The following is a 10,227-nucleotide window of genomic DNA, read 5'->3' on the forward strand; positions in this document are numbered from 1 at the left end:
CTGTGAGCGGTGACCACGGGCAAGCTATTTCACTTCTCTGTGCCTCGGTTCCTTCAGCTGTAAACGGCAATCATTATAGTGCCTACATCATACAGGGATATTATGAGAATAAAATGAGTATCATAATGATACTACATCCTGGGAGAATTTTAGGCTTATAGAAAAGTTACAAAGATGGCACAGAGAAGTTCCACGTACCGCTGACCCAGTGTCCCCTAAAGTTATGTCCCACTCCAGTGGTTCATCTGCCAAAACTAAGAAATTCCAAAGCTGGAGTACTATGATTTAACTTCAGACTTCATTTGGATGTCACCGGTTTTTCCCCTTTTTCTGTTCCAGGATCTAAAGCCACATTTGCATTTAGGATATTCTTAACAATATATCTAACATTTATTGGGCAAGCATTGTCCTAAGTGCTTATATATATCAACTCACTTCATTGCCGCCTGTGCAGCGGGTACTATTATTCTTCTTCCCCTCAGATAATGAAATTGAGGCTTCAGAGGTTAAGTAACTTGCTCAACATTACACAGCTAGTAAGACCAAAAGTCAGGCCAGCTGCATCTGACTAGAGACTATTTCCCCCAACGACCAACCAATGCGGTCCCTCAGGAATTTAAAATACCAAGAAAGTCCTGGCAAAAGAAATCACAATTGCAGTTTTTCACAATAATTTGTCCTCTAAGATGCCCTGGATCCTCCCACCAAAATAAACGGACTGAGCACCTCCCATGACTGGCCCCAAGCACACCACAGAGAACAGGCTCAGGGAGCAAAGAGTCGGGTTCGGCAGAGACCCAAGTCAACAGGAGACTTCAGGACAGAGGGGGAAGTGAAGGGCAGGCACGGGGTGCTAAGGGACACAAAGGAGGGGCACCTCACCCAGGAGGGAGTGGGGACTCTTGAAAGCTCCCAGAGGAAGAGACATGTAAACTACAGCTTGAAGGTTGAGTTGGGGTCAGCCAGGCAACGTGGCAAACAGGGCTGAGTAACGAGATGTTCTAAGCACCAAGAACAGCGTGTGCAAAGCCTGGAGGCAGGAAAGAGCCTGGCAGGGCATGGCTGGAATAGAGTCCAAGGAAAGGAGAGGAGAACTCATATCAGTGGGAGAGGTAAGGCCAGACCCTGGAGGGCCTTATACATCCCTTGCACTACTCCAGGTCATGACAGGCTATGCGACAGTGACAGACAACCCCAAAGCTTCGTTGGCTTAGCACAACAAACACCTATCTCTCACTCAGGTAAAGTCTGCTGGGGGTAGGGCAGCCCTCCTCCATCCTGTAACTACAGCTTCTAGAACGTGGGCCTGGGAGGCCCCCTGCAGAAGAGAGAAGAGGTATCCTGGGCCCGCAGCTCCTAACTTCCTGGGCCTGGAAGTGACACGTCACTCCCCCTCACATGTCACATGGCTCCAACCTTCATGGCAAGTAATTGTAGCCTGTGTGCCAGGAAGACACAATGCCATGGTGAACTATGTTCTGCGTCGACCGCACCATGCTCAGGAATTTGAAATTACCCCCGCGGGCCCTGAGGTGCACTCAAAGTTTTAAGCACGAGAATCCTGTGGGCTAATTTGTATGTTAGGGAGCTCAGTCTGGCTGCAAAGTGAAGAAGCAAGCAGAGCGAGGGATGACAGGAAGTGAGGAGGCTAGCATAATTGCAGTATTCGGAGCGAGACATGAGGGTGACGGAGCAGGGACCGTGGCAGGTGGGAACAGAAAGGAGTGGATGAATTTAAGAGTTTTGTCAGAGAGAGAGCTGACAGAATTCCCTGAGCGACTGCACATGGGAGATGAGGGGAAGAATGAGTAGAAGATTATAAGAAAGAGGAAGGAATTCAGGAAGGAGCCCAAATTTCAGACGTGACAGCCAGGTGGCCGGTGGCCCTAGGCACAGAGGCAGGGAGAACCGCGTGGCATTCTGGATTTTGTAACTGGGCAAGCAATAGAACATGGGGGGTGGGCAGGGGCCTGCGTGAAGGCACAGGGAAAGGACGTAAAATTAAATCCTTATTCTCTGCAATGGGAAGTCAATAGACAATACCGAAAACTGAAAAAATCAAATAGGATTAACATAACCATATTCTTGAAGGGGGGGAAATCAGAGGGGGAGACGAACCATGAAAGATGATGGACTCTGAGAAACAAACTGAGGGTTCTAGAGGGGAGGGAGGTGGGGGGATGGGTTAGCCTGGTGATGGGTATTAAAGAGGGCACGTTCTGCATGGAGCACTGGGTGTTATGCACAAACAATGAATCATGGAACACTACATCTAAAACTAATGATGTAATGTATGGTGTAATGTATGGTGATTAACATAACAATAAAAATAAAAAATAAATAAACAAACAAACAAAAAACATAACCATATTCTTTAGTGATATCAAAAGAAAAAAAATCAGCCAAGAGAGTTTCAGGTGTCTGCCTCCAGGGAGGAAAAAAACACCAGGGAAAATGGATGGAAGACTGACATTTTCCATAACAAATTTTGTAGAACCACAACTCTTTAAATAAACAATGAGCCTGTATATTTGACAAAAATGACTGTTCTTTCAAAAGAAAAGACTGGCTGGTGCAGGGTGTTTCTACCTTCAAGAGGTGTCTTTGAGCCCCTGATGCAGGGGGCTGTCCTCCAGGATTTCAGAGGACACCGTGCCGGGGAGGGGGCTGCGCCTCATCTTCATTCATGCTGTGCCGCTGACCTTGATTCCCAGAAAAATCAGAGGGGGCTTTCTAAGGAAGACCATGTTCGGCCTAGGTCTTGAAGAGTCATAGAATTTCCCAAAGGAAGGAGCACTTCAGATGGGTGGTGAGGGTGAAAGCCTGGAGGTGTGACAGAGAGAGATGTGCCCTGGAATGATCGTCCCTCTGTTTGGTGGCCCAGAAGACAAATGCAGTGACCCTGGGATGGAGACAGAAGCTCGATCGGGTAGCTAAGAGAACAATTTGGTGCAGGGTATTCACAACATGAGGCCCATGGGCCACCTGCGTCAGGGTCCTAATGATCACTCAATGCTTCTCGATCGTCAGGAGGGGGAATCCATCTGCATTATAGTATGTTCTCTTGGTGAATCTTGCACACATGAAAATTTGAGAAACACTGGTCAAGCACAAGGAGATACGTCCTCAAATAAGGTAGTGACGGTATGAATGGGAAGGAGGAAATGGTCACCAGACCGGGGGCCATGTAGACGGCAAGGGCCTCTTGGATCCAGAGCTGGCCCTGCCAACAGTCAGGGTAAGTGGCCCTATTGCCTGCAAAGAAGTACAGAAGATGGGGGGCGGGGGCAGCAACACCCAGCACTTCCTGCCCACCCCTCCCATTGCTGCTGCCTCATAACATTTCATGCAACATGGGGTGAAAAGAACTGAGACTTCTAGTCTCAGCTTTCCCACTATGTGTGTGATTTTAAGAAGCCATTTCATTGGTTGGGACTGTTTCCCCAGCCATAACATGGGGTGGTTAGACTAGATTACCAAAGGCTACCTCAAATCTAACCTCCTGAAAGCAACAGTATATGACATCCAGAATGTAAGAGAACTCCTGCAAATCAAAAAACAAAAAACAAAGCAAAATGAAACAAGAAAGAACCCCAACAGAAAAATTGGCCAAGAATATGAACAGGCAACTTATAAAAGAAGAAACCCCCCAAAAACTAATAAGCATATAAAGAGGTGCTCATGCTCACTGTAATCAGAGAAATGCAAATTAAAACAATAGATGTCACTTTATACTTATTGTTAGATTGGCAAGAAAAGGAAAGCTGGATCACGTCTCATTTGGCAGGGATGTGGGGCTGTGGGACCCTGGTGTGCTGCTGAGGGAGCCCACGTGGGTACAGCCAGCCTGGAGAGCAATCTGGAACCACTTACGTCAAATTAAGTGTGTGCCTCCCTATGACCTAGCAAGTCTGCTCAGGCCCATGTGTATCTCCCACAGAAACGATCACATGGGTCCGTAATGGAACCCACATGAGGATATCCAGTGCAGCAGGCTAGATGAGTGAGTAGGTAAAATTTATAGAGTGCTACAGAATAGTTACAAGCAACTGACTAGATGTACATATGGCAATACGGATGGATCTTAAAAATGATGCTGAGTGGGAAAAAAAGACGGGCAAGCCCTCGATAATACCCCAAACCTTGAGAGCACACAAGGCCTTACAGTGTCTCACGAGGCCCTAGATGATCTCCCTCGCCTCCCTCAACACTCCCTTTACCTCCCTGACATCCTCTTCCAGCCCTGTCCCCAGTGCTCACTCTGGCCCAGCCTCGCCAGCCGCCCCACTGTGTTAACACATGCAGGACAGTGATGCTGCAACAGGACCCTGGAATGACAAGCCCTCAAAATCCCCCTCCCCTCCCCCCATACACACACACACTGGGTCCCCCTGACTCTGCTCTATTTCTACCTTAGATAATGATCAAGTGTAATACGTGAAAAGTAGTAAGTACTGTCTCCCCACTTCCACCTTCACCATGAGAACATGAGCATGAATTTTTGCGTTTTATTCACGGATGCCTCCCAAGGCATAGGACAGAGCCTACCATAAAAGAGGCACTTAAGAAATTTTGGTTGGGGCGCCTGGGTGGCTCAGTCGTTAAGCGTCTGCCTTCGGCTCAGGTCATGGTCCCAGGGTCCTGGGATCGAGCCCCGTGTCAGGCTCCCTGCTCCGCAGGAAGCCTGCTTCTCCCTCTCCCACTCCCCCTGCTTGTGTTCCCGCTCTTGCTATCTCTCTCTGTGAAATAAATAAATAAAATCTTTAAAAAAAAAAAAAAAAGAAAGAAATTTTGGTTGACAAATTGAATGACTACAACACCATACCACTTACACACATGGCAAATGCACTTTTAAACATGGGCCCTGGATGTCGTCCCCTGAACGGTGAGTGAGCGTGAGGTTGTAAAGGGTATTACGTTTAAAAAGGGATGGGCGTGGGGCACCTGGGTGGCTCAGTCGTTAAGCATCTGCCTTCGGCTCAGGTCATGATCCCAGGGTCCTGGGATCGAGCCCCGCATCGGGCTCCCTGCTCCGCGGGAAGCCTCCTTCTCCCTCTCTCACTCCCCGTGCTTGTGTTCCCTCTTCTGCTGTGTCTCTCTCTGTCAAATAAATAAATAAAATCTTTAAAAAAATAAATAAATAAATAAATAAATAAAAAGGGATGGGCGTTAAGGAGGGCACGTGATGTGATGAGCACTGGGTGTTATACGCAACTAAAGAGTCATTGAACATTATATCAAAAACTAATGATGTACTTACATTGGCTGATTGAATCTAAATAATAAAAATAAATAAATAAATAAATAAGGGAGGGGCCTACCTTGGGAAAACGATGAGGAAAACTCCAATTATTGAGGAGCGTGCATCATTTAAGCTTGTGTACCTGAGATGAACACAGGGAGGTGACAGGAAGGCAGTGTCTGTTCCCCCCCACCCACCCACCCATCAGCGCATCTGTTGGGAGCCCCCTTCTTGCCAGGTCTTTGCCTGAAGAAGCAAGCAAAGCCCCAGCCCTGGGAAGGACCCTCTGCTCCGTCCACACAGCCGCCTTCTCAGACTTCAAGGTGGCAACAGAGCTGAGGATACCTCATGGGTAACAATGCATACAACTCGCCCAGCGGGTCAGTTTCCTCAAAAGCAGGCCCCACCCCGAGGAGGAGGGAACTGGGCTCCACCCAGAACAGTACCTTATACTATGGCAGGACTTACAGCTCCCAAAGCCTTTCCTCAGCTTTGAAAGATGTTACTTACTGGCCCATTGTATGGATACAAAAACGGACATTTAAAAAGGTTAGTAGTTGCCCTATTTCATCTGGCTAGTACCTGGCAGCAGGTCTTTCTGATGCCATGTTTTGTGTTTTCCCTACCAATGCAGTCTGCCTCTCTGCAAAAGAAGACATCCATGTTAGGGAAATCGACCAAATTGATTCTCCCAGACTTGATTTTGCGTGATTCTGCCACCAGCTCTTTCCTGTTGCTAACCACTCTTCGTCTTTAGGATTCAGATTCAAAACCTGTGCACTGGATACAGGCTGTCTAAAAGCTCATGTTAGAAAATAAGGCCAAACAAATCATCTATTACTATTAAGACTTTAAAAGGATTATCTGTTCTTTGCAAGCAGCCAGATGGTGGAGACAGCATGCTGGCAGTCTGCTCGGGCAATTACAGTTCTGATCTTGCTGAGGGGTGAGGGGGGGCCCCAGGGCAAATGCAGGGCGATCGGAGGGCAATGCTGGGTGTTTGCCAAGGGTGCAGGCTAATGGTTTCTTAAGCAGACCAATTGTTTAGGCCAAGAGATTAACACTTAAGAACAGTACAGTCTGGTATATGACTTGGGGTCAACTAGGCTGCCAGTCCCTATACTCACTGACTATGGGCTCATTCCCAATCAGCACAGTGGATCAGAACAGGTCTGATCCTTTGATCTGGTCTCCCTCAGAAATAGTCCATGCCTGCTAGTTCTTCTTCACCTCGCTGAACTTGGCCCAGTGCGGGCTCCGCACCGTGGGAGCTCCGTAAACCTCTCTGATCTGCAGCCTCCCTGAGGCTTGGACGGGAACCACTTTGCAGGGAAACCCTGACACCGTGCAAAGTCTCCTACTAGGAAGCCTCTTCAGGATTACCAGGTTCCAGTGAAAACCCACTCAGGCTGCTCTCGTCTCAACCCCTCACCCCCAACCCAACAAACAAGTAAAAAGAAGTCACCATAATGATTAGTGTTATCCACACAGGAGCTGCACATTGTAACCTTTGACCTTCTCATTTCCCCTCCAGTTAAAATCGGGATTGAACTCAGTGTGTAGTTCTTTATTAGAACCTAATACAATTCCTGGCACAAAGGAGGCCTTTGAAAAAATGGTAACTTTGGGGAAAGGATGAGCCTTCTTAGCAGCCCGGGTACGGAAACCTTCCCCTTCAGATGGGACTCGGACGACTAACGTTACCTGAAATCCTCCAGCCACACGACCTTACACAAGTCACTTCATCCCTCGAGGCTTCAATTTTGTCATTAATAAAAATAATAAAACCCATGGGGGCGCCTGGGTGACTCAGCCGGTTAAGCGTCTGCCTTTGGCTCAGGTCATGACACCGGGGTCCTGGGATCAAGGCCCGTGTCTGCTCCCTGCTTAGTGGGGAGCCTGCTTCTCCCTCTCCCTCTACTCCTCCCCCCCCAACCCCCCGCTCATGCTCTCTCTGTCTTTCTGTCTCTCGCAAATAAATAAATAAAATCTTTTTTAAAAATAATAAATAAAGGCCATGGACAAGAGCTATCCCTTCCATCTCTAAATTCTGATGTTTGTGATTATGAGTTTGAGTACAAAAGAGCTCTACGAGCAGTGAATGTTGATTTCTCCAGACCTTACGAAGGGCTTTTGCACCATATTATTTAAGCTCAAAAGGAATTTAAAAAATTGGAGAATGGGACAGAACTCTGCCCTCAGACCTTGAAACCCAGGTGGAGAGCCACCTAAGCAAACAATAACATTACGAGATACATTCTAAGCACATAAAGATACATATACTGTAGCTTGTAGAAGAGAAAACAAACCTCTCAGCCTGGAGATGCCAGGGGGTGCTTCAGCAAGGAAGAAACACCTGAGCTGGGATTTCAAGGATGGAGGTCACAGTAAGAACATTTCAAACACAGGAAAACATGTGCAAAGTCCCCAAGAGAGGTGAGGGCATGACACACGGAAGGATCTGCAAGGGGAGAACACTGTAGTACAGAATAGACAGGAGAAGTATGTTGCAAAATAAAATGATGGGGACAGAAAAAAAGCCAGATCATGCAGGATCCTGAGGGCTATGGAAAGAGTTCTTGTATTTATCCTAAAAATTATAGAAAGTTGTTGAAGAGCTTTAAGCCAAAGGGAGATATGACCAAGTGTGAATCTTTTTAAAAAAAACGACTCTGATAGGGGCACCTGGGTGGCTCAGTCGGTTAAGTGTCTGACTCTTGATTTCAGCTCAGATCAGGATCTCAGGGTCGTGAGATAGAGCCCTGCACAGGCCTCCATGCTGGGTGTGGAGCCTGTTTAAGATTCTCTCTTTCCGGGGCACCTAGGTGGCTCAGTCGTTAAGCATCTGCCTTCGGCTCAGGTCATGATCCCAGGGTCCTGGGATTGAGCCCCACATTGGGCTCCCTGCTCCGTGGGAAGCCTGCTTTTCCCTCTCCCACTCCCCCTGCTTGTGTTCCCTCTCTCACTGTGTCTCTCTCTGTCAAATAAATAAATAAAATCTTTAAAAAAAAAGATTCTCTCTCTCCCTTTCCCTCTGCCCCTACCCCCAGCCTCGCACACTCTCTCTCTCTCTCAAAAACAAAACAAAACAAAACCACACTGACTATGGCTGTGCAAAAAACAAATTAGAAGGAGAACACAAGGATATAGGGAGATAGCTGGGGGGGTATTGAAGGAGGATCCTGGTTTGGTAGTAGTGCTGTGGGAAGTGGGAATGGAGAGAAGTGGCTGATCAGAGAGGCCCTTATGAGGTAGAGGCAGGGGAACTTGCAAAGGACTGGATAAGAGAGGGAGGGAGGGAGGGAAGGAGGTAGCAAGGATGAATTCTAGGTCTTGATGTACACAACCGGCGGGATGGTCCTAGAGGGTATGCTTAGAGGGCCAGGGCTGGGTTTGACTATATGGAGATGTAGATGGCGTCAGAGTAGAGATGCCAGGTGGCAGCGGGCGGTATGGGTGTGCTGCTCCAAGGCATGAGAGTTGTAAATGCGGAGATAGGATTCCTCAGCAAGTAGTCAGCTGAAGCCACACTTATGTATGAGATCACCTGGAGAGTGTACAAGGAGAAGAGAAGCCTAAGCAAGCCAACATTCAAATGGGTAAAAAAAAAAAGGATGAATCAGCAAGTGGCTGAGAAGAATAAGGAAGAAAAACAGGAAAATCTTTTCTCAGACGCTGACAAATTGTCTTTCATCAGCTCTGCTTTTAAAAAGAAAACCTGAAAAAGCAAACAAATTGCCACAGCCAAAGGGAACAATTAAAAATGAAGAAACTCAAATACTCCATGTGTATAATGATTATTCCTTGACTTACCAAGAACTGCCTCTATCAAAATTCTTACTTGTTAAGGTAGATTGTTTATTCCTTCATAAAGCTCACACCACATTTCCCTTTAGGTAGACTATACTTCCCCTGACTTTGGGCTTGGCCGTTTGACAACGGATGTGGGCAGATGTGATATATGCCGTGTCCAAGTGGAATCTTGAAATATGCTTTACAGATTGGCTCCTGCTCTCTTGAGTTTCTGTCCTCCACTGTGAGAACAGCATGTCTCTTCCACTGGGATCCTGACATAAGAGGGTACAAAGAGCAGAACCCAACCCAGTGGTGCCCAGCAGAGGCACGGTAATTCAGCCCTCCGACACCATGAGCTAGAAATAAACATTTGTGATTTTTAACCACCGAGCTTTGGGGGCTATTTGTGAGTGCAGCAAACCATGACTAAGCCACTTGTCCACAGTGAGAATTCTTTAAAACTGAATCTAATTATTTTTAACTCCAATAGAAAGAAGCAAAGGTACTCTGTCTAGGACATAGTGCACACCTGGAGCTAGTAAGCAGTTTATAGACATTGTGTCATTTTAATCCTCATGACAATTATGTGCATGATTTTACATGAACAAAATGAGGCTCAGATAAGCTAAGTACATTCCCCACAATCACAAAAACTAGCCAAGAATGGAAATGGCACAAAAAATTCATCTGATTCCAAAAGCCAATGCATTCTCTACATTGCCATATGAAAGAGTTTGCTAGAAATCAGACCCCGATCTCCTGCATGGGACGCAAGGGAAAAGCAGGTGAGCCATCAGTGCTGGCTCAGCTCTACTCACATCCGTGGGTCGTTGTGATGCTGTTGAGCAGGCCCAGGGGAAGGAAGCAGACGGAGGACCTCTGCAGCCCGGTATCTGAAATCTCACGTTGCCACAAGCTCTGCCTCTCTCTCTCATCAATGCTACTGCAGCTCAGAACATGGAGGTTGTAAGGTGCAACTCAGTGCTCAAGTCAGATCACACTAAAAATTGGGAACAAAGGTTGCCTTTCATCTCCATCTCTATAGCCATGTAACCCAGGTGACTTTTTTTTAAAAGCTATAATCAACCCCCATGAATTCAGCTTGGTTTTCCCATCTAATCCTTGGTGATGGAAACCACATCTGCCTTCCTGATTCTTGAGACAAAATTAAACCTTTAACATGTCAAACA

The sequence above is a fragment of the Phoca vitulina genome, unplaced genomic scaffold (genome assembly GCF_004348235.1).
Source record: "Phoca vitulina isolate PV1807 unplaced genomic scaffold, GSC_HSeal_1.0 scaffold26, whole genome shotgun sequence".
Lineage (NCBI taxonomy): Eukaryota > Metazoa > Chordata > Mammalia > Carnivora > Phocidae > Phoca > Phoca vitulina.